The following is a 24,719-nucleotide window of genomic DNA, read 5'->3' as shown; positions in this document are numbered from 1 at the left end:
TTATTTATTCAGGAATTCATTTCTATTATACTTTTAATTTTTAATTTTTATTTAATTTTATATTAAAGAGTATGAGCAGGGAAGGGGCAGAGAGAGAGGGAGACACAGAATCTGAAGCAGGCTCCAGGCTCTGAGCTGTCGGCACAGAGCCTGATGCAGGGCTCAAACTCAGACTTTGAGGTCATGAACTTTACCAAAATCATACACTTAACTGACTGAGCTACCCAGGCTCCTCCATATTATGCTTTTTTTTAATTTAATAATATGTTTTATTTAATCCAATATACCAAAACTTCCCATTTTAAAATGTACTCAATAGAAAAATAATTTTATTTTATTTTATTTTTTATTTTTATATATAGTTTATTGTCAAGTTAGTTTCCATATAACACCCAGTGCTCTTCCCCACAAGTGCCCTCCTCCATGTCCATCACCCCCTTCCCTTTTCCCCCTCCCCCTTCAGCCCTCAGTTCATTTTCCGTATTCAAGAGTCTCTCATGATTTGCCTCCCTCCCTCTCCCTAACTCTTTTTCCCCCCTTCATGCTTTTTTAAAATACTGGTCTGCAGTGGATCAAAATTATAATGAACCCTTCCCTACAGAGAATTGAGAATCACTGCCCTATTTCCCTTCAGCAATGAGTAGTGGCAAAGATAGTGAGCCATGGGGGGTTGTCGATAAATGCAATAAATATTCCTTGAATAAACAAGTAAAAGAAACATGAATTGAGTGAGAAATACATCATTATTTATTCAGTACACACGAGGTCAGCGTGATCTTGGGAGGGTAAGATTCCAGTTGTACATTTCCCAGCAGGGACACAAACCCTTTGTATTACAAGTTTTCTCTGCCGTAAGAGCTGTGTTCTTAAGAGCTTGAAACAAACGCAGTCACCGTAAAACCTAAACAAAAAGCAATTTGGCCAGCATAGAATATCAATAAATTGTAGTAACTCATTTACTGAACAAGTAAGATTTGAATTTTGTTTCCCAACATAAAATAATAACAGGAATGCAGAGGAATCAAAAGTATTAATATTTTGTTGGCATGTTACGCCGTTTGTAATTTAAAGCAACTGTTCTAAAGGGTGGCTGCTAGCTGTCAGGGTCTAGAATCCACCGGGACCACTCCCGGAGGATCTCAGACGCATGTCCTCAGGATACATCTTACTCGAAGGGCTGATCTGGCAAGTAAACACGGACGGAAAGTCCCACGTGGGCACCTGTTGAAGTGCACAGCGCTGATGCCAATCTCTTAATCAATTTCAGAATTCTCTTCCTTGTTTATCTTGGAGCCAACAAAACACTGACAAGAATAGTGACACTTTACATGACGCAAGAAATGCCCTGCTGAAGAGCAACAGTGTCCAAGTGGCCTGCTCTGCATGAAGATGATAGGCACTGATTTCTGTGGCTCTCTACCATGTCAGTTCACAGCCATCTCAGTTATGAAGAACATGGCAGTCATGGTCCCTAAACCAATGGTTCTCAGCCTTTCACCCCCATGGCAATGTGACTGATGGCATCTGCTTATGGGACATGCTCGCTCCCCTGAGCGAGACAAGCTTCCAGAAGCAGCAACTATAATTCAAGAGAGAACAATGAGATGTGGGTCAACAATAGGATCAACAGAAGGGTGAACTGTAAAGCCATGCTTGTTTTTAGTTAATCATCTGCAAACTTCGGTACTTGAGGAATAACACGCTTTCACACACTTGCCAGATGAGTACAACCCATCGGCATGGAACAAGTCTGGGGTTAAAGGCTGTCTCTCCCTACCTCATCTAGAACCACAGTGACCCGTTTCTCTGGGCTCTGGAGCCATGATCGTTCAAGCATTCGATTCACAAGCATGTATTCCAGTTGTAATGAGTGGTGGGCTCTGAACGAGCCCTTAGGAACAAGCCATTTGTTCTTATCACCTCTGTCCTCAAAAAGCTCTCAGCCAGTGGGAGAGCTGGCTAAGGAAGCCATCAATACATGTCAGCATAGGAGTGATAATGGATGGTGATGAAGGGCGCGGGGGTCTCGGCAGCCCACAAGCCCAGCTGTGATATTTGGCACTCACGAGCAGCATGTGATTAAAACGTCTAGCCACAGGATGGTTTTCTTAGTTTCATTGTAATTACGCGTGTGCTCTTCTGTCTCTAAAGGGCAGAGAATCTAATTAAGGTATTTTAGGGATATCTGGGGTTTGTTTTAATCAGGTATGGTAAGATGGGCAGACATGGAAATGCCCTTCAGTAAGGAAGACCTTTATATTCACAATTTCCTGGAAGCAGGAAGCATGGTATGTTGGGTCACAGGAGGAATCACAGGATCAGGCAGGAGGCAGAGGAAGCCCAGGAAAACGTAGACAAGAACCTCTAATGTGGCTTCCATGGGTAGGAACGGGTAAGGCGGTGTGGGCAGGCTCAGAATTGGCTAGTCTGAAGAATTTCAGTGGGCCCTGGGGCACAGGGGCTGTCCTGTTGTTTGGCACATAGATCCGGGGTGATTACAGCGGTAGTGGGGGTGCATCATGGCCCAGAGGGTAAGAGCCTGATAAAAGTGGCTGGAGGGGGTATTCTGATGGGTGGCTCAGTCAGTTAAGCCTCCAACTTCGGCTCAGATCATGATCTCCTGATTCATGTATCCCTCATCCTGCCGAACTGATTCATGAGTTCGAGACCTGTACCAAGTCCTGTGCTGACAGCTCAGACCATGGAGCCTGCATCGGATTCTGTGTCTCCCTCTCTCTGCCCCTTCCCTGCTTGTTCTCTCTCTCTTTCTCAAAAATAATAAAAATTAAAAATAAAAAGTTTACAAATAAAAAGAAGAAGGTGGCTGGAGGGGTGCTCAGTCAGTTAAGTGCCCAACTCTTGACTTCAGGTCAGGTCATGATCTCGTGATTCATGAGATCAAGCCCCGAATGGGACCCTGCACTGATGGCACAGAGCCTTCTTGGGATCCCCTCTCTCTCCTCATCTCTCTCTGTGCCCCACCCCCTGTCTTAAAATAAATTAAATCTGAAAAAGAAAGAAGGTGGCTGGAGATATTCTCCATAGGGAAGGTGTGTTCACAGACGAATCTTTTGCTACCTCTAGGAATTGGCCAGCCCTGGGAGCGGCAGTGTGCCTCCAGGGTCAGCAAGGCCTCGGATGCCAAAGGAAACCTGTGAATCACAAAACTTTTTGTCATCTTTGCCCATCTCGGAGGGTGCATGTGTGCACAATGTTGTGAATACCTGATAATACTTGCAGGACCTAAATAGGAGACCATATTTCTTCAGCTCAGCTTTGCAGGAACTAGAGAGTAAATTTGGAAGTGCAAAGCCCCTGACCATAAATTTCAAAAATTTCCAAGGGATTCAGGAGGGATCTTCATTTCCTTGTACTTGATTTTGCAAAAACTTCATGCCCAGCTCATTTGCCCTCCCCACTAACCAAATTGCACTACCGTCTTTGTGAAACTCTACATATACCTCCACACCACTGGGAAGACACTTGGTCTGCTCTGGTGTTTCATCTTCACCGCCCCTCCTCAGGGAGAGATTATTACATTATTCACATGAGGACATTAGGGTAAAAGGGTTATATCACTTCCCCCAAGGGTCACACAGCTGGCAGTCTGTGGGTCTACGATCTGTCCCACAATGTCCAGCTCTAAACTTCATCCCGGCCAGCCACTCACTGTGACCCTGCTCCAGAGGCTGAGGTGCCATCCCCCAAACCTTTTTCCAATGGCTTCTTGTGATGCCTCGTGGCCCAGTGGCAGAGGAGAACTGAAATCTTTTCCACTGGGAACCCGGTCAGCTCAACCAACTACAGGGCTCATGCACCGGAATGTTCTGTGTTCATCTTCACGATGATGCTGGGAGGCAGACACCATCCGGTTGAACGTGTGAGGATTCACACAGTTTCTGGTCACACTCCACCTACGATTGATGATTGCCCCTTGACATTTCAGCCCCATGCCTGCTTGAGAAGGGACATTAACATTTATTAAGTTATTTAGGTGTACCAGGGTCTCTACACACTTCATCTCCTGGATGCTTAGGTCAGCTCTGTGAAGGCTATCCAGAGAAGAGTAGTGGCTAGGAAGCTTAATGGGGTCACAGGAATCATAAGAGTCAGATTCTGGATCCCCCACCCAGGAGGGCCAGAAGAGAAAGGCACTTCTTTCCGTGGACCAGAACATTCATTGGCTTTGAAGGAAGGAAACCTTGGTTGCCTGAGCTGATGGCCCCACAACTTGTCCTGGAGTTTTGGCTTCCAGCTGCCCCTTGTGGGTCCCAGACAGGCTTCTGGAAAGACTATCCTCTCCACAGTGGCCTTGAGGTGATGCCATTTCCCACAAGCAGCCCTGCCTCCTGCATTGTTAAGGGAGGGTTATATCAACTTCCAGACAAGGACAGTCTTGGTGTCACCGAAGTTTGGGTTGGAGACAGTATCCTAGAAGTCTGGGTGAGGACAAGGGAGAGAAAAGTGGCCAAGATATATGGAAAGAAGCCAATAATATGGTGTCCCATTTACTCCTGAAGTATTAGTCCAATATGGAAGAGAAGAAAAGTGGATTTTGCATCACTGCACAGAACACTCAACTCCTACGCATCTTCTCTCCCCAAGCTGGCATGTCCCATTTGCCATTTTATAGGGTCATGGTCTGGTCCCCAAGAAATCTAATGCATATGATTAGAGATGGCCAGCCTGTGAGGCAGGAGTGAGGCTGGCTGGGGTGGGAGGCCGTGGGGGCAAGAGGATAGATATTCCTAAACTGGCCATGACTCCATATCAAGGGCAAATGCTCCCTCAGTCTCCAGACTATCTTCAGTGAGGCTCTAAGTATCACTGTGTCTCAGGAAAGTCCATCTGGGGAGAGGAAGGGAGACACATTTGCCTGTCAGCTCCCATTCTCTGGGTCAAAGGCTATCATCATAGGAGTGGCTATTCCACACACAGTCCTCCCTGCCCCATGGTGGGGCAGCAGTTCTGGTAAATTACCCCCCAATCCTGGAAAATTACCCCATATGGGCCATAAGTTCTGGCTTTTCTTGCGAGTCTACTGGACCCCAAAGTGGCCAGATGATGGTTGCTCCCTCCAGTCCCAGGGACTCCTCACTGTGTCTCTTTTCCTTGCGGGAGCATGGCCACACTTGGAAGCTGGATCTCTAACGCAACAAGAGCTTCAGTTTACAGGGGCAGGAAGCACAGACTTCAAGAGAGTAGCCCCAGAAGAGATGGTGAAGGGGTCTGTACCACCTCTGCCTCTCACTTTCCTGATGCACGGGTTTTTACTATCACAAACATAGCCCCATATACTGGCCATTGATCAGCACAGGGATCAGTCTTGGAGAAAAGTGAACCATTCACACAGGGCTTTGTCCTTTGGCTGGATTTTTCACAGGTCATCTCTCTGTGCCATCAGGCAGTTGCTTCTGGGGAGAAGGTATATCAATGGATCAATGGATCCTGTGGCCATGTGCTTCTTGTTGCACTTATTTTGCTATTAAATGGGTTCCTTGGTATGTTCTTTTCTTAGAACTCCTATAACAAAGTAAACCAGATGGTTTAAAATAATAGAAATTTTCCCTCATAGTCCAAAATCCAGAGGTCAACTGGGTTGGCTCCTTTTGGGGGTTCTGAGGGAGAATCTGTTCTAAGCCTCTCTCCCAGCCAACAATGGTTGCTTGTCAACAGTTCCTGGTGTTCCTTAGCACAGAGACACCTCATTCCAGTTTCTGCCTTTGTCTTCGCATGGACTGACACCCATATGTGTGTATGGACATCTTCTCTCCTCATAAGGACAGCTGCCATATTAGATTAAGGCTCACCCTAGTCAAGTATGAGCTCCTCTTTTTTTTAAGTGTATTTATTTATTTTGAGAGAGAGAGACATGGGAAGGGCAAGAGAGAGGGAGAAAGAGAGAGAATACCAAGCAGGCTTCAAACTGTCAGCACAGAGCCCCATGTAGGGCTCAGACTCACAAACCATGATATCATGATCTGAGCCAAAACCAAGAATTGGATCCTTAACCAACTCAGCCACCCAGGTGCCCCAAGTATGAGCTTCTCTTAACTTGATTAGCAAAGACCCGATTTCCAAATAAGGTCACATTCAGATAGTGGGGATTAACAACATATCTTTCAGGGGCCACAATTCAACCCATAGCCCTTGGTACAGGATATCATATCATACAATTAGAAACTCTCTAAGTCTTCAGTTAGTGATGCTGATGGAGACACTAGAGGAAGGCAGACTCACATCCATTGTAATGAGGATCCTACTGGAGACAAGTTGATTTCCTCTCCAAGGTAGACAGTGTCCATGCCGTTGACTGTTCACTACCTGACAACCTCATGTCCTCAAGGAACAGCATCTTTGAATGCCAGCACTAACTATTGCCACTGGCAATGTGGGCTTTGTGCTTGAGCTGTTGTTGGTTAAGACTTTGTGAGATTTTGGGAGAGAGCTCATGCTTTTGAGCTCATTCAGAGCTTCTAACTCTATTCTCATGGCCACTCCATTCACGGGGAGCCACAGCACAGCAAGGGATGGTCAAGGACAGAGCCTGGCTGACAAGCCCAGTGTGAACCATCCTGTGCAGCTGTGGTTGGGCGCTTCCCTGGGACACATGATCTCTGGTGGGTGTCAGCGGGAGTTATGAAGATATGCATGCACTGTGGGAGCTCTGCCCAGCTTTCCTTGCTCTTAGTATTCCAGTCTTGCTCTTTCCCAGGCCCTGGCCAACTAGCTAAACCCATTTACCAAGGTGTTGGTATCTGTGTACATCTGTACACCATAGGATCCAGACCTTGTATCTCACCCTATGTAGTGAATAGCCATGTTCTGCCCACAGCTCTGCCCTTGAGGAAAATGTTCCTTCTCCCTGATCTTAGCTCCAGCCCAGGTAGGGCTGAAGGGTGGCAGTAGTCTATTTTCATCTACCAGCAGCATATGGCACCAAATCACCCCCAAAATGAGCCAGCTTAAGATGGCGCCAAAGGGAGGAAGCTGGGGAAAAATGTCTGACTCCATGCTCCTTCCCCCTCTGATTTTGGGCAGGTGTGAGCCAGGCAGGAATCCTGGTGCAAGAAGGTGTACTGATGTGGCCCAGCCTCTGCATGTCCAGGGCACAGAGCGGTGTGGAGGAGAGGAGAGTAAATCTGGAGGAGCAGATGGAAGAAATCCAATATGAAGAGTAAACATGCCTGCTTCCCCAGAAATGGACATTTCCAGAAGGGGAGTATCCAATTCTTGGTCCACACATAACAGCTTGTTGTCTCTTCCAGAGCTGATGAGTCCAAACACACATAGCTGGTCATGGCCCCCAGAGCCTCTCCTGAGGGACACACCAGACACCCCAGGCGCCCAAGGTGACAAGTGTCAGGACTCCAACAAAGATTGCTGGCAGATGTGAAGAACGTACATTCTGCCACATTAATCCCAAGACTGAGGCTCATTCCATGATCACCTCACACACTCACACATCTTGGCCACACTGTGGGCACAGAGATGGAAGGGGTTCTGACCTGACGCCTAAGGGAAATGGATTCTGAAAACGTGAAATGAGTCACCACCCCTAACAAAAACTCTATCCTTAAAAAAATTTTTTTAATGTTTATTTGTTATTAAGCGACAGAGATAGTGTGCCAATGGGGGAGGGGCAGAGAAAGAGGGAGACACAGAACCTGAAGCAGTCTCCAGGCTCCAAACTTTCAGCAGAGAGCCCAATGCGGGGCTTGAACTCACAAACCGTGAGATCATGACCTAAGCCAAAGATGGACGCTTAACTGACTAGGGGCCACCAATTTTTTTAATGTTTATTTATATTTGAGAGACAGAGTGTAAGCAGGGGAGGAGCAGAGAGAGACAGAGGCAGAATCAGAAGCCGGCTCTATCCCTACCTCCAAGTCCTCACAGCGCCTGTGTGATGTGGGGTCCCCCTCAGACATCCAGTGACTCAGTTCTCTGACTTGTCTGAAATGAGCCGTTTGTCTGTCTGCCCCAGGGCCTTTGTGCCCCTGGGCCACTCCATCGGCTGGGTGAGGGATACGCGCAGGCCTTGGGTAACCGCCCCACAGTCTGGAGCTCCTGGGCTCAGGCTGGGACACGAGCACCCCCCACCCCCAGTCCTCTTTCCCCACATATGAAGTCAGGCCTCTGGGATGGTGGATGGAGAAGGTGATGTGCCTTGTCTGCATCTGACCCCAGACTCTGACAAATGTCCTAGCACCATGAATGCCCTTCCTTCCTCTCTATCACGTCCCCGCAGGCATACGCACAGTCAGACCCACCTCTGTCACCCAGCACGGGCTGGGGCATCTTCTCCACGGTTTCCTCCAACCTCTCTTTCTCCTTTCACATATTTTGCAACAGCTGCACACCAGCAATGGCTTCCTGAGGATGCAAGCTGATTGGTCTGGTTAACCATCTGGAAGGAGGGCGGACAGTAATAGACAAACATGAGTGGGCACAGAGTGAGTGCAAGGCAACACGGCGTGGCACCCTTAGCGGCAAAGATGCGTGATGGGGAGCAGTTGCAGGGGGAGGAGGGGAAGTGAACACAGCCTCTCCAGCCCTACCCAGACCTCTGCTTTAGCATCTCTGAAGGAGGGAGGAGGAAGTCGCAGTCGTTCAAATCTGGAAGGACACGCCATCAGGTACAAGGACTGGACTAGGCATTGCAGCTGACCAAGGACAGGGAGTCAGAAGGAGAAACGGTCCCTCAGCTCACAGGGGAAGATGTAAGCCTGTGCGGGCCAGGGATGCAGGGTTGTTCCGGGCATTATGGAAACACAGCATTTGTTACTGGGATTAGTCCCAACTGGGATACGCAGAAATGTGGGGACATGTAGGCTTGAAAGGGCCTTAGGCACAGGCATGGGGACACAGGGGGAGCCTGTAGGGAAATCCAAGAGGCCATTACCACCCCCAGCCCACAAGGCAAGGGGCACAAGGGGCTGCTGGTGAAGGTGCAGGGAACACGTGCCCATGGGAACCCCAGCCCCCTGACTGCACAGATTTCCGCTGCCGAGCCTGGGCCACCCTGGGCCAGCAGGGCCAGTGGGCAGGGAGGAGGGCTGGGCGCCGACCTCACAGATGGGGCCCCAGGATGTCTCTGCACTTGCCTGACCCCACGACCAAACAGGATGATCTTCTCAGAGGAACGGCGGCTGCTTCACTCCTGCCCTTCCAATCCCTCACAAGTTTCCCTCTTGGCCAAATCTAACCCAATACTATCTGGAAAGAGATTCCAGGACACACCATCCTGGTGTGACCCAGCACCCAGGGTCACTGCAGGTCACAGCAGAGGAGCTGGACTATTAGTGGAAGAATTGGATTTAGAAGCCAGGGTCTGCAAGTCTGAGTCTCTGGCTCCCATGATGGGTCAGATCCATGCACCAAGAGTGCTAAGTGGGCCACCTGAAGACATGTTCCAAGTTCAGTGTCCAGACTTGTTCTGACACCTGTACACACACACCCCGGGACTCCTTCCCTTGCCTTCCTGCTGTTGGATCACTGCTGCCTTGCCCTCCTAACGTGGGAGGCCGGCTTCTTTGTGTTCTGTCTTCAGGGCTCAGGAATGCCACCAACAATTCTGTATCCATGTGCCACCCAGAAAACTACCATCACAAGCTTAAATATCACCTCTTCTGCAGGGCTTTCCCGACCCCCGATAGCTGCGTGATCACTGGCTAGGTGACAACTCTGACATTCATTAGCCACACCTCCATATATCAGAGGTACAGGCATAATTTACAAGCTCAGCACATACCGCTGGCCACCCTTTCTCTGTCTATAAGGAGAGACCTCACTCTCCTTGTCTTTGTGCACTCAGTGCCCAGGACAGAGATGGTTATGTTGCTTAATGCCCAGAGATGAATATCAAGGTCATGCACAGCTTTGTTGCTTAATTTCAACGGCAAATAGTTGGAGTGGTCAAAACTCAGCCTGTGAAGGAGGCATTGGGGGAGATGTTTGGGGCGGTATTCAGACTTTCCCCATGCCTCCTACTCTCCAGGTTGGGGGGTTGTGGAATAGAAGTGGATAGACCCACACAGGTCATGACCTGAGCCCACACCAAGATGCAAACCCATGATCAAATTCTGCTTCTGCTTTGCTCCCATCATCCACCCCCACTCACTCCCCTTCCCTTAAAGGAGCATCTGTGTGACATCAAAAGACACCCCACCATTCACTGGGGGGACATGCAGGAGCCGCCATGAGCCTTCCGACCTCCATGAGCACGTGCCTCCTGGCAGAACAGGTGATCCGGTCTGCAGCTCGACAGAGCTGAGGCCAGATCTGAAGGGTAAAATGAAATGGGTGAAACAAAATGGAAAGGAATCCTTGTGAGCTTGCAACAGACCAGACTCAGGAATCTGAGAGCTGGTATGTAAGCTTTTCTATAAAATAACCTCAAGATAGCCTACGCTTGAGGAAGCCACAGACCAGAAACATTAAATCACTTTCTTTGCATCAGTTAGCAAGGACTCTTCCTCTGATACACTGCTCCCTGTTCCTTCCCCCAAAGAGTTATAGACCAAAAGACACCCTCGCATGGTGTAGGATGGCAGTGTGAGTTCTCCTTTGGCACAGAATTGGCTTTGGCTTGCTTGACAAACAAGAAGTTGTTGACGTGATTCTGAGGGTCAAAATTCTTACGTGGCATCTTCTTGGCTTCTGTCCTTTGCACCCCAGGGATGGCCTGGGGTGGATCACTGGACCACTGCAGTAGGCAGAGGCCACAGAGAAGGAGAGGGGCCACTGGAGAGGCTGGTGAGTGTGACGTTGTGGAGGCCATGGAAGAAAGCTCTCCTGGCAGAAGGGTGGGCTCCTCAAGGCTGTGGAGGACCACGTCAGGTAGGACCTGAGGTGGGGCCATGTGGACTTGGGGAAGTGGAGGCACATGTGACCTTGTGGGGGAGGGGCGTGGAAGCTCATCTGCAGTGATTAGGAGGCAGAGACCACATGTGCTGGCACCTGCTTCCAGCAGAGTAGCCGGCAAGTGAGTAGGTGGTAGAGGGAAGTGGAGGATTGAAAGAGGAATTGTTTAAAGGTTGTTTAGGATCCATTACCAAGGGATGTGTCCATGATTCATGCTCAAGAAGCAAATATTGAAGAAGGCAAGTCCCTGAGAATCTGGGAGAGGATGGAGTAAGTGGTTAGGAGGCTGGGGACGCCCCAGCCACTCATGGTCACTGAGGGGCCAGGCATGGGGGTCAAGTCAGGGGGAAGCAACCTCATTGCCTCTGTTTCTTCAAAGTAGTATGAGCAGGGTCACGAGGTGTGAGGTGGGGGAGGCCCGCCAGAGGGGCACTGAGGGGAAAGAACATTCCCGCTGGATGGCTCGGAGTTTGTGGCTCCCAATTTATTTTTTAGGTTTTTAAAAATGTTTTCCTTATTTTGGGAGCGAGAAAGAGAGAACATGCACATGTTGGAGGGGCAGAGAGACAGAGAAAATCCCAAGCAAACGCCCCTCTGTCAGTGCAGAACCAGGGCTCGGACTCACAAACTGTGAGGTCATGACCTGAGCCCAAACCAAGAGTGGGGCGCCCAGGTGCTTCAGTCCATTGGGCGCCCCTACTGCTATTTCTAAGGTTCATCAAGGAACGCACTGGGTGGCAGGAGTGAGGAGCGGCTGGTGGGGCTCGGACGCTCATGCGCCAGGCAGAGTGAGGGCCCTGGCTTCCCCTCGGCATGGGAGGGGCACAGTTGGAGTGTCTTAGTTTTAAGGCAGGTCCTGAAAGACCAGGTGTGATTGCTCACAGGTGCAGTGGGTCAAATGGTGCCCCTCCCCCCAAAATAAGTCCACATCCTGATCCCTGGAATTTGTGAATGTGACTTCATTTTCTTTAATGTTTATTTTTGAGAGAAAGAGAGGGGGGCAGAGAGAGAGGGAGACACAGGATCCAAAGCAGACTCCAGGCTGTGAGCTGTCAGCACAGAGCCCGATGTGGGGCTCGAACTCATGAACTCAAAGCAAGAGTTGGACACTTAACCAACTGAGCCACCCAGGTGCCCCTGATTATAACTTCATTTTTAAAAGGATCTTTGCAGATGTGATTAAGGATGAGCTCATCTTGAATCCTGGGTCCTCCTGAGTCACAAAGAGGAGGAACATAGGGAGAAAGAAGAGGGGGCCATGTGAAGACACGGGTACAGACTGGAGTGATGTGGCCACACGCCAAGGAACGCCAGGAGCCACCAGAAACCAGGAAAAGCAAGAAGGATTCTCCCTAGAGCCTCCAGAGGGAGTGTGGCCTTGTTCACACATTGATTTCTGATTTCTGGCTTTTAAAATGGTGAAGGGATACGTTTCTGTTGTTTTAAGCCACCAGAGTTGTGCTAGTTCCTTGCAGCGGCCCCTGGAAACTAACAGAGCAGGGTCTGAGAGATGTCACAGTAAAAATAATCGTGAATTTATTTATATGCTCCCGAGGTGCTAGACACATCCCTGAGTGGTGCCTGTATATTAATTAGTTACATCTTCCTAACATCTACATGAGGAAGGTGCCAGCATTATCTCTTCCTGAGGCTCTTGCCCAAGGTCTCCCAGCCAGCTTATGGGAGAACCAGGATTCGAACCCGGGCCACCTGTGGCCGTGACCCCCTTCACACGCACACTGCAGGAACAATTATGATAATCAGCTAGTCACTTACCATGACCATCGGGGGTGAGTGTAGAAAACCGAAGTTAGAGAAGATACATTAGTTTGGTTTTGAGCTTGAGCACAGAAATCAACTAGACGCTACGATTCTATGAATTCTGGACTCTCGTGGAGGTGTCTGGGCTGGAGGGGTTTGGGCTGGGGCTGTTGGGGTGGATTGTATGTAAAATGAAGTCCCTGTGTGCTCCCGAAAGCATCCAGGAAGACAGAGAAGGACGCAGAGGATGGAGCCAGGCGCGGTGGGGACAAGGGTTCGGGTGTGCTAGCTGCTGAGGCTGGCTTGTGTTTCTGGAGGTGGCCAGGCCAGCAGGGACAAGGGGACATTCTAGAATTGATCCTGATCATCCCTTCTGGAAAGGAGGGGATGGAAATAAGCACGATTCTGGAAGGTATGGGGCCCCGGGTGGCTGTGCTTTCCTGCAGGTCCCTGTGCTAAGATGCTCAGGGCTTCCTTCCAAGGGAAGATGTCCTACAAGGAAAGCTCTCAGGCTAAGGTGTTGTCTGGGCGGTGGCTTTGAGCATCAGGAGGTACTAACCAGGTGCCCAGTGTCACAGGCACAGGGAACAATGTGTAAAGACACAATCCTGAAATGCCGAGGGTGCAGGGGACCACAATCACCAGATGTCACACGAGAGCATTATGTTGAGAGGCAGGTCCAGGGTGCTACCTTGGGCAGTGGTCACCTAATAAAATAGAGTTCGGAGAGCCCCTGACACAGGCAGGGACAACATGAGTGCACCATACACTGGCTTCTCTCCCCTCTGTTTCCTCTTTGTGGTATACCTCAGGTCTGAGACCAGGAGGGGACATTGCTCGACCTTGACCTGCACTTGACAAGGGGCTTGGAGAGGATCAAAGCACATAGCAATGTTGCCTCTGTGTCCCCCTGAAGCTTGTAACCCCCAGCATGTTGTATCTGGAGGTGGTGACTTTGGGAGGTAATTAGGGTTAAGTGAGGTCGTGAGGGTAGAACCCATGATGGTATTCGTGCCCTTATCAGAGTCTGCAAACTTGCTTCCTCTCTCCTCTCTCTGCCAAGTGAGGACACAGTCAGAAGGCTGCCATCAGGAAGCGGGCCCCCATCAGACGTCAGCCAGCACCCTGATCTTGGACTTCCCGGCCTCTGGGACTGCAAGGAGTAAATGTTTGGTTGCATATGCTGCTCAGTGTGCGGTGTTTCAATGGCCGAAAGATCAAGTGTGAATGCATTTTGTACACTAGGAAACGCTGAGCCCATTGTGCATGAGTCATGCCTGGGTGTTTGGGTCCGTTCCAGCTTGTAAATCGTGTCCTATAAACATGCCTGTGCAGATGGATTTCGGGTCATTTTTGAGGTCTGTTCCCTGCAGCACAGATCGCCAGGACAGGCTGTGTGAGCTGGTTTATGGTTTTTGTGTTCGCTCCTACTTTACGGCCCAGTTCCCTGCGTTATCTCAGGCCATGTCAAGTGGAAGTTCTGCAAACTGGTTTGTCTTGTTTTCTTTATAAAAGTTGTCAGGGGGAAAGAGGAAAAGTTGTCTTTCTTGCTTTTTTCTTTCTTCCTCCCTCTGTCTCTCCTTCCTTCCTCCCTCTCTCCCTTCCTCTTTCTTTCTTTCTTTCCTTTCTTCTTTCTTTCTTTCCTTCTTTCTTGCTTTCTTTCTTTCCTTCTTTCTCCCTGTCTGCCTGCCTTTTCCCTCCCTCCCTTCCTTCCTTCTTTCCTTCCTTTTTCTTTCTTCCTTTTTCTTTCTTTCCCTTTCTTTCTTTCTTCCTTCCTTCCTTCCTTCCTTCCTTTCTTTCTTTCTTTCTTTCTTTCTTTCTTTCTTTCTTTCTTTCTGTCTTTCGGTCTTTCGGTCTTTCAGTCTTTCTTTCTCTCCCTATAACAGACACTCATAGAATGAGAGCTCTGACTCAGACAAGCTCCCTCTCACAGCACGATGTACAAATACCGGAGTAATTATAAGAGACGCTTACAAGGTCCCAGTGCTCCTGTGGAGTAGCGTGGCCCCCGCTATGTCACGGGGAGTGCAGGACTCGGCCTCCCACTCTGGGAAATGGAAGGAAACGCCTACTTCTCACCATTGGTGCTTCGATGAGCTCTTAAGTGGGATCTTCCATAAAGTTCTTAGCCTGCTATTTGGCCCACAGCAAGGCTACCATGAGTATTTATTGAGCTTTTAGACTGAAGTCTGTTGAATCAGCATTCTCTAGAGCTGCCGTCAAAAAGCAACAAATGGCTAGGCTTGTTATTAGTCTCATAATCGCATCATCGCCGCCCTCACTCACACTCCATCTTGCCTTTTTTTGGCTAGGGGTTTCTTTGGGTCCCTGTGAGGCCTCTCTGAGGATCCTGGGACAGTGCATTGGACATGGTCAATCTCCCAGTCCTGACACCCCATGGGATGCCTTCCCACCACCTTCTGAGCCCTGGTGTTCCTGGGAATGAGCTGTCCCATCTAGCGCGTAAGGGCCCCAACAGAGCAATACTGGAGCTGCTGGGGGCTAAGCCAAAGGTTGGGTAACTCTGCGCCCACCTCCTTCTCTGCTAACGTGGCTTCCGGTTAGATGTGGCGGAAGGCGTGCAGTGACAGTGTGGGACCCTGCATACCCCCATCCGTTGACAGCCGACCAGTGACGCCCATCCAGGAAGGGAAGCAGATTGAGCGGGAGGAGCAGAGAGCAACACAGCTCAAGGATGCATTGCTGGAAACCTCTCTGTAAGCAGAAATGTGCAAAAATTTTCATCAGTTCCTTGGACGGGGAAATCGAAAGCACCCTTAAATGACAGAATTAAGCTCAGGCATTTAAACACTGACAACTTGATGGGGCACCTGGGTGGGCACTGAGCGTCCAACTTTGGCTCAGGTCATGATCTCATAGTCTGTGGGTTCAAGCCCCGTATCCAGCTCTGTGCTGACAGCTCAGAGCCTGGAGTCTGCTTCAGATTCTGTGTCTCCCTCTCTCTGCCCCTCCTCTGCTCACGCTCTGTCTCTCTCTTTCTTAAACATTAAAAAATAAATTTTTTAAAAATTGAAAACTTTGAGAGTAAATACACCGAAATAAATCAAGATTGTGGAATTATTTTATGGTCAGTTACTTACTTTCCCCTCAAATTTAAAAAATGGTGTTTAATTTAAATTTAAATTTTTATTTTATATTAAAGCTTATTTAATTTATTTTGAGAGAGAAAAAGAGAGAGAGAATCCCAAGCAGACTCTGTGCTGTCAGCCCAGAGCCCAACATGGGGCTCAATCCTATGACTGTTGAGATCATGACCTGAACCGAAATTAAGACTCAGGACTTTAATTTACTGAACCATGCAGGCACCCCCCAAATGTAATATTTTAAAAGCAAAATAATGGGGGCACCTGGGTGGCTCAGTCAGTTGAGCGTCTGACTTCAGCTCAGGTCATGATCTCATGGTTTATAGGGTTCAAGCCCTGCATTGGGCTCTGTGCTGACAGCTCAGAGCCGGGAGCCTGCTTTGGATTCTATGTGTGTGTGTGTGTGTGTGTGTGTGTGTGTGTGTGTGTGTGTGTGTGTGTGTCTCCCTTTCTTTCTCTCTGCCCTTCCTCTACTCACACTGTTTTTCTCTCTCTAAAAAATAAAAATAAACATTAAAAAATATTTTTAAAAACTTTAAAATAACGGAGGCCACATAAAAACAAGAAGCACATTTCCACCATGGGGGAAATGATGCAGGAAACCAGCAGGCCCACCTGGGGCTCCAGCCCACCTTCACACACCTCAGGCTCCTGTCCTCCATCCCAGGCTCTGCTTCTGTGGTGACCATGCACGTCCCTGCTCAGAAGACCCTGCACCTGAGCCGGCCCCTGGCCCCCTCCCCCGGGACCAGCCCTGGCCCCACTCGTAAGCTTGCCCTGTGTCAGACACTGTCAGAGACACCCATGCTGCACCCCTCCCAGCTGACAAGCCTGCAGGCTGTCTCTCCTCGTCACCTGACGGCAGCAGGAGCCTTTCACTTCCCCTGGGGAGCCACTTGTCCCTGGGCTGGTGGGCTCGCCCTGCTCCATGAAGTGTAGCCTACCCATCCATATCTCTGTCCTGTCAACCTGTCTCTTTGCCCAAACCTGGGTGTGCAGGTGCCGGCTGCATCAATCCCAAGGTTATGGTTCACAAAGATTCACTCTTACGCCCCCCTCCTGCCCTGATCCAGCCAGCCAGCCAGTACTGAAGGTTATGGCCCCACACATATTTCTCAAATGTGCACCCCCCATAGGGAAGGAGGGAGGAAGGAGCATCCCAGAGCTTGACCTTGTTCACTCACAGACCTGCATTTCCCCCCGACTGAACAGCCCACACCCATCGGCACTCCTTGGACCTGACCTCTACTGCTGCACCTCAGAAACCTGGCACTGTTGGGTTTATACCAATGGTAGAAAGTCCCTTCCTGCTTTCCTCCTAGGTCCCTGTCCCCACTTGGAGGGGGTCTTCAGTTCCTCTCCCCACATCCCTTACCCCCCATATTCTCAGTCCTCACTGCCTTTGCTTCCCGCCATCCTGTCATCTCCCACAGATTGGAGCCTCAACATCCTCCCTCCCCTGAATCCTGAACTCCTTGGACCACACCCAACCCCCGCTGTGTACCCACATCTAGACAAGGGTACCATCTGTGTCCCCCCGCTGTCCCCACTCCCGGCCCCAAGCACCAGAACCTGGCATATGCATGACCCACAGACTGCACTCTGTGGGCCTTGGCCCCTGTTCCCAATGGCTCTTCTGTCAGAGCCCTGATCCCATTTCTTGTCTCTGTTGGGGACCAGCGCCCTCCCCTTTCTCCACAGCAGCCACTACCGGACTTGGCCATGTATTCCAAGCCTACCAACCTCCACTGTCCCCATCATCATCTGGAAAGCTCCTCACCTGCCTTTTTTAAACAGAAGATTTTTTTAAATTTGAGAGAAAGTGGGGGAGGGGCAGAGAAGGAGAGAGAGGATCCCAAGCAAGCTTGGCACTGTCAGCACCGAGCCCAAGATGGGTTCAATCCCACAAACCACAAGTTCATGACTTGAGCTAAAATCAAGAGTCGGGTGTTTAACCAACTGAGCCACCCAGGTGTCCCTCCACTGCCACTGGACAAGATAATAAAGGCCATCACATGGGAAGGCCGACTCTGGGCTCTCCCGCTGTCTACCCCTGTTCCCAATCTGGATAACAGGCAGGCCTCCGCTGCTCAGCCGGGACCCCTGCCTTCCCAGGGACACTCTTCTCTCTCTCTCTCTCTCTCTCTCATTAGCCTTAATATCTAAGTTACTCTTGCCTACTGTCTTTTCTTCTTTTTTAAAAAAATTTTTATGTTTATTTATTTTTTTGAGAGAGACAAAATGCGAGTGGGGGAGGGGCAGAGAGAGAGGGAGACACAGACTCTGAAGCAGGCTCCAGACTCTGAGCTAGCTGTCAGCACAGAGCCAGACATGGGGCTCAAACTCATGAACCGTGAAATCATGACCTGAGCCAAACTCGGCGGCTCCACCGACTGAGCCACCCAGGCGCCCCTACTGTCTTGTCTTTATCTGACTAGAAATGCTCTGACGTCTCTTCTGTTCATTAACAAGCAACCAGAGCCATCCTCTGGCACCTGCCCGTGTCTCTCTTTCCCCTCCTCCACCAAGTCTCCAGGAGGATGGGCTTCTGGACCGTACACACCTCCTCTTGTGCCCATGGCGCCCATGCCTCTCTAGAACCACTGGATCAGAAGCCCCTGGGGGCTCTCCTCACACATGCAGCTTGGAGCGTGTTTTGCTCAGATCCACACTCTGGATTTTAACTGAGGCTATATGTGGGTCTCATCCGCCAGCCTATCTGGGGGGCCTCTCACAGGACAGAGAAGCAGAGGTGCTGACAAGGCTGTTGAGTGGCCGGGACAGGGATAAAAAGGAATGTGCCCTGACCTCTTTCTTGAACTTGACTCACTGCCCTCACCCCCCCGCCACCTTGGTTTCCCTAAAGTCCTTTTCTTGTGGATTTTCTCTGCTCGTTCCTTCTCAGGCTCCCTGTCAGGATCCTGCCGAGTGCTCGCCATTCATGGCCTCCTCCCCCTCAGTGGAGGGAACAGCCGGGCACGGCGGTCCCGACGGGCACCTTACAGTCAGAGCTCCAACCTCAGAGCCACTCTAAGACTGCTCCCTCCTCAGGAAAATGGAGATAATAATAACTATTGCACCAGACTGTGGTAACAAAATGAAGTAATGGTAAAAAGGGCTTAGTGCAGATTGTGGTGTCTCAGGAAATAGTGGTGATGGTAACAGTGACCCTAAAGTCCCTAAATGATCTCATGCACCCTCAGCAGTGCAGCTACCACCCGTGGGCTGATGGCTCCCAAGTGTATATCTTTAGGACAGGCATCTCCTCTGCACCCCAGGCCGGTAGGAAAGTTATAAAACAGAGCTCCTCACTTTCCTCCTCACAAGTGTTCTTTATCTCACCCTGCCATTCACAGTGAATTGCACCAAAGTCGACCCAGTTCATGGCCAGGTGGTAGTAAGAGAAAAAAAGAAAAAGAAAAAAACCCAAAACAACAACCTAGAAAGCAGAATTTAGTTCACTTACTGAAGAACTGATCGAAATAGCCATGAAAGACATTTTAGAGGCAATTGGGAAATTTTCTGGTGGACTAGTTGCTAGATTATATGTAAGAATTTTTGTCAGTTTTCTTGTGTATGCCTGTGGTAGTTAGACTGGTCACACAGGAAGGTGTCCTTGTCCCTCAAAGACGGACGCCTCAGTGCCTCAGCCGGTTACGTGCCCGACACTTGACCTTGGCTCACGTCATGTTCTCACAGTCGATAGGATCGAGCCCTATATCAGGCTCTGTGCTGACAGTGTGGGGTCTGCCTGGGATTCTCTCCCTCTCTCCCTGCCCCTCCTCCACTCATGCTCCCTCTTATTCTCAAAATAAATAAATGAACTTAAAAAAAAAGATGCAGGCTAAAGTGTTTGGGAATAAAATATTTGGATGTCTGCAAACCTACGTTCAAATGGGTCAGAAAAAAATGCGCACACACACATATGTATTCTCACACACATACAGAAATGCAAAAAGCAAATGGGCCACATTGTTATAAACCATGGAATTGAGTGGCAAATGCATGGGCATTCATTATCGTGAACTTCATCTTTTGTTGGGCGCTTGAACTTTTCCATAATAAAAGTTCGGATAAAAGCAGAAGAAAGCTGTCTGAAGTGAACGCCTGTGCTGGGGTTAGAATAGGTCCCCCGGGACAGGACTTTGCTTCCTCATTCTAGATGCTATAATTTTCATCTAGCCGCTAAAGAGCAGATTTGCATTTATGTCTTGGTGACCTGCTCTGATCTAAACCCTCATTGTCTTTCTCGCCCCTTGTGCTGTTCTGTAACTCTGCCCGTCCCTATCTACACAGGGGCGAAGGGCTTGGGTTTCAACCCACTAAAAAGATTTCACTCTGTGTGGCTTGAACACCCTGCCTGGCTTTGTGTTACAGGCAGTTTTTGATAATTTTAACTTACTTGGCTTTATCCAAATCATTGGGAGAAAAGATGAGAAGAAGGTCAGGTTTGGGGATAAATTTCCTGCCATAGTCCAGAATTATCCTGAGAAGCTGATAAAAAATCTGTGAACTGTATTACTGCCCATTGCCTCTCTCTAGCTGGCTCTCTCTCTCCCTCCCTCTCTCCCTCCTCCCTTTGCTGTCTATCTGTCTTTCCCCTTCTCCCTTCAGAATTACAAGAATATAGATTATTTTCAGCCTTGGAGCACCAATAAGGTGTCCTAGAATTCCTTCAAGATCCCCCACAGAAGTTCATGGTTGTCATTCACAAGGTCCTCTGGCTCCTGGATGTGGGTGAGGACGCATGCACTGACCTGGTGCCGTTCTGTCAGGGATCACAGACTCAAAGGTCCCAGAGGCCAAGCAGAGCGGTGGGAGAGAGGGAGCCTGAGGAGTGGAGATGCCAGCTGAAGTCAGCGGCCTGCTCAGAACCTGTCATCCAAAAGCCAGGTCCTCTGTCACCAGGTTTTCTAATATTGCAAGACACACTGACAGCAGCGAGCCTGACGTAGGGCTCGAACACACAGACCATGAGATCATGACCTAAGCTGAAGTCGGACATTCGAATGACTGAGCTACCCAGGCATCCCTGGGGCCCACTTTTAATTGGAGTCTCCATGCAGGTCAAACATAACCCATCGATATTCCTGATGGCAGCGTCGGGAGAGGCGGGTACCCCCGACCCTTTCTCACTCCCACCTAGCTTCATGCAGGTGCTAGTATGTCCACCTGGAAATGGGTCCTAAGAGTTCTTTCATTGGTGTCAGCCTTCAGTCTCTCTGCCTTTCCTTGTCACCTTGTCATCGTAACAGTGTCCCCAGGCCCCGGGCTCCAGGCCCACTCCCTCCTCATTCTTCTGCCTGAGCTCTTTTGTTGCCTCTCAGAATCTCCCAGACGCTATTCTTCTAGAAACTCACACTTCTCTCTTATTCCCGGTGGAACATGATGCCATTTTCCTATCTTTTATTCATGTGCTATTTAAATCTGAGCTCACTCAAATTCCTTGGGCTGCCTTGCCATTTTCTTTACTTTCGAGCCCTATCCCTGACCTTTTAAGTGATTCTTCTTTTTTTTTTAACCGTGCTAAGAACACTTAATGTATGACATCTCTTCATCTTGCGTAACTGAAACTTCCAACAGCATCTCCCCGTTGCCCTCCCCCAGCCCCTGGCAGCCACCTTTCTACTCTCTGTTTCTGGCAGTTTGACTATTTTATTTATTTATTTATTTTAATGTTTACTTAGTTTTGAGAGAGAGAGGGAGAGACAGAGCATGAGCAGTGGAGGCACAGAGAGAGAGAGGAAGACACAGAATCCAAAGCTGTGCTGACAGCTCAGAGCCTGACACGGCACTTGAACTCACAAACCGTGAGATCGTGACCTGAGCTGAAGTTGGACGCTCAACTGACTGAGCCATCCTGGCACCCCATCTAGGAGTTTGACTATTCCAGATTCCTCATATAAGTAGGCTTATGTGACATTTCTCCTTCTGTGACAGGCTTTTTTCACTCAAGTATAATGTCCTTCAGATTCGTCCATGTCATTGAGTGAGCGTTGCTCACGCCCCAGCCAGCAAAAAGCCCCGAGGACTAGACATTGCAGGCAAAACATCAGGACCGCCTAGCCCACCCATGTCCTTTCTGTTCCTAACCGGGTCTCTCTGTGCCTCTCTTTCCACATAGGCTCTAGAGGTTTTTGTTGTTGATTCTTCCAGATTTTCTTTGATCATGTCACCTAGGAACAAAAACAGTTTTGTTTTCTTTCCCAATCTGTGTGCCCTTTATTTCATTTTCTTGTCTTACTGCAGTAACTAGGATTGCCAGTATAATGTTGAAAAGGAGTGGGGAGAAAGAGAATCCTTGGTTTGTACCTCATCTTAGTGAGAAAGCATTGAGTTTCTTACTTTGGAACATGAAGCTGTAGGTCTTTTTGTAAATATTCTTCACCAGGTTGAGGAAGTTCCCCTCTATGACTAGCTTCCTGAGACTTTTTACCTGAAAGGTAGAGTCTGATTTTTAACACGTACTCATTCTATAAATATGGATTATCTATGACATACCAGGTTCTGAGCTGACAGTAGAAACTGCGGTCAAAAGAGAAACTCACGGGGCACCTGGGTGGCTCAGTCAGGTAGGTGTCTGACTTTGGCTCAGGTCATGATCTCACAGTTCATGAGTTCAAGCCCCACGTCCAGCTCTGTGCTGACAGCTCAGAGCCTGGAACCTACTTCAGATTCTGTGTCTCCGTCTCTCTCTGCCCCTTCCCCACTCAAACTCTGTCTCTCTCTCTCTCAAAATAAATAAAAATTTTTTTTAATTAAAAAAAAATAGAAACTCATCCCTCATCTTCATGGAGCTTTCTTCCTTTATGCACTGGTTAAGTCACTGTGAAATCTCCTTTACACACATCACATACATATGCCACACATCCTCCAGCAGAGGCACTACCTGTTTTAATGCTGTTCCATTGTATTCTTACCAATTAGCTCCATGTTCATGGTTCTTTTCAATGATGTCCAAGAACATTTTTTCCAGCAGCGAGGTTATGGCTTTTCTTTCTGGGTCTTGCTCCTGCAACATCACCATTTGTCATTTTGCAAGTTTCCTTTTCCATAAATGTGTATTCAGGGATCTCTCGACAGACCTTATATCCCTTCCATTTTTCCCAACTCTGGCTCACGAGTATACATGGAATTGTTAGTTTCCTGATGTCTTATTTATATAGTGGTCACCACCATCATTTCCCAGTAGATGACTTATATTACTCTTGCCTGGAGACCACTTCTTGCTGTAAGAGAGACAATTTAACACGAGTGTCAGACTCAGATAACCTTTGTAAGCTTAACCTTAATTAGCTGGGCTGCAATTAATTTTTTTAATGTTTACTTATTTTTGAAAAAGAGAGACACACACACAGAGTGAGGAGGGGAGGGGCAGAAGGAGAGAGAGAGGGAGAGACAGAATCAGAAGCAGGCTCCAGGCTCTGAGCTGTCAGCACAAAGCCCAACATGGAGCTCAAACTCACAAACTGTGAAATCATGACCTGAGTCGAAATTGGACACTTAACTGACTGAGCCACCAGGGCACCCCAGCTCAGCTGCAATTAGATTGAAAGCCTTTCCTAAGCTTACATTTAGATTGAGGGCCTGGACTAGGGCAGGGCAGGTCTGACGGCTTCTTCCCTCTTGGGACATGGGTCCACTGACTAATTCTAATATTTCGGTTGCTGACTGTGTGCCAGGAATTCTGGGGTTATAGCAATAAAAATGGATTAAAAGGTCAAAAAAATCCCTACTCCCAAGGAACTTATTTTCATGGTGGAAGAATTACAAAAACAAAAAGAAAAAGATACAGAAATACAACACAGGGAATATTGGCTGGTGGTAAGTGCTGCAGTGAAAAATAAAACAGGAAATGGAGTCAGGGGAGGTTATGGAGAAGATGACATTTGAGTAAAGGCCCAGAGGCAGTAAGGGAATAAGTGTGCTGTTATTTACTGAGGGGGGCTGGGGGGGAGGTAGCTGTAGCTGGCGATGCAATGGGACCACTCCACTGTTTTTTTTTATAGAGAACACACGACAGGTAAGCATGTGTGGAAATGAAGGAGGACTCCTTCCTACCCAATCTGTCATCTCCATCCTCCATGTTTTCTGCGACATGAATCTTGGGCACAGTACCCGCTCTGGAGTCTCCAGTCAGCCCCATGGAGGGTTCAAGGCCAAGTCTCTTTTCTTTCTCTGAGCTAGTACCTCCTCATACTTTGCAGTCCCTGAACAAAGCTGTTAGCCTTGTTTAGAGCACTACAGAAGTCTCCTTGGATGGGACATGGGGAAGGACAGACAGAATATCAACCTTACACCAGCTTCGGCAAGTGTAGGCACTTGACATTTGTGAATGATTACTGAATTGAATCCTCCCAACAACTTACAAAATACAGGGTGGCTGGAGAACCGATGTAGACCTTGATGAGCAAATCACCTCCCCTTTACTTTCTCCCCTCTTGGGGTCTCACCGATCTGAGAAGGGTAGAAAATTATCAATGTAATTATGAAAAGTATGGGGCTCCCTTGAGAGGTAGATTAGGGGACGAGATGGGGCTTCTCAGTCTCCAGGTGAGACATCAGGGCTGACAAACCCAGGATTGCCCATTTGGTCACAGGCTAAATTAAGCCCTTCCTCAGGGAGCCAACCACAAGGTGTAGGTGGAGCCGCCTATAAGCAGAAACTCTAAGCCATTAAATATGTGCTGTAAAGGCTGTTGGGATCTCACCACTATTATTCTCCTACTTAGCAGGAATGAGCAAAGGCAAAGAGGAGGAGCTTGACTTTCCTCTTGCTGGTTACTCAGGGCCAGATGGGAATTAGAGATGCATGGGAGTGAGGTCGTTGGAGGGACATGTCTGTGTGACGTTTAACGCCCACTCTGCCTAGGAGACCCCACCCCTTCTCTTTGAGAGGCCCAAATTTTCATGTGAATATGCAGAGGAGAAGAGGAGTTCTACCATTCACACCCCACCCCTGCCGTAGGCCTTAACTGCAGGTCAGGA

At 48.8% G+C, this 24,719-nt stretch overlaps 2 long non-coding RNA genes across 2 annotated transcripts; one reads left to right on the top strand and one right to left on the bottom strand.

Annotated features, from left to right (window-relative positions):
- Positions 1-751: 751 nt before the first annotated feature.
- On the bottom strand, positions 752-24,186 carry LOC115306094. The gene is made up of 6 exons (XR_003915175.1): positions 24,101-24,186; positions 22,652-22,960; positions 22,077-22,167; positions 15,162-15,342; positions 8,274-8,410; positions 752-901 (listed from the first exon to the last, which is right to left on the bottom strand). It is a non-coding gene; the product is annotated as an uncharacterized LOC115306094 (long non-coding RNA).
- Positions 5,729-7,547, top strand: LOC115281025. The gene is made up of 3 exons (XR_003904032.1): positions 5,729-5,819; positions 7,042-7,177; positions 7,269-7,547. It is a non-coding gene; the product is annotated as an uncharacterized LOC115281025 (long non-coding RNA).
- Positions 24,187-24,719: the final 533 nt, after the last annotated feature.

This window comes from Suricata suricatta, chromosome 2 (assembly GCF_006229205.1).
Source record: "Suricata suricatta isolate VVHF042 chromosome 2, meerkat_22Aug2017_6uvM2_HiC, whole genome shotgun sequence".
In the NCBI taxonomy this organism is placed as follows: domain Eukaryota; kingdom Metazoa; phylum Chordata; class Mammalia; order Carnivora; family Herpestidae; genus Suricata; species Suricata suricatta.
Note: the sequence above shows the minus strand (reverse complement) of the source record. Positions and strands in the feature narration are given on the sequence as shown.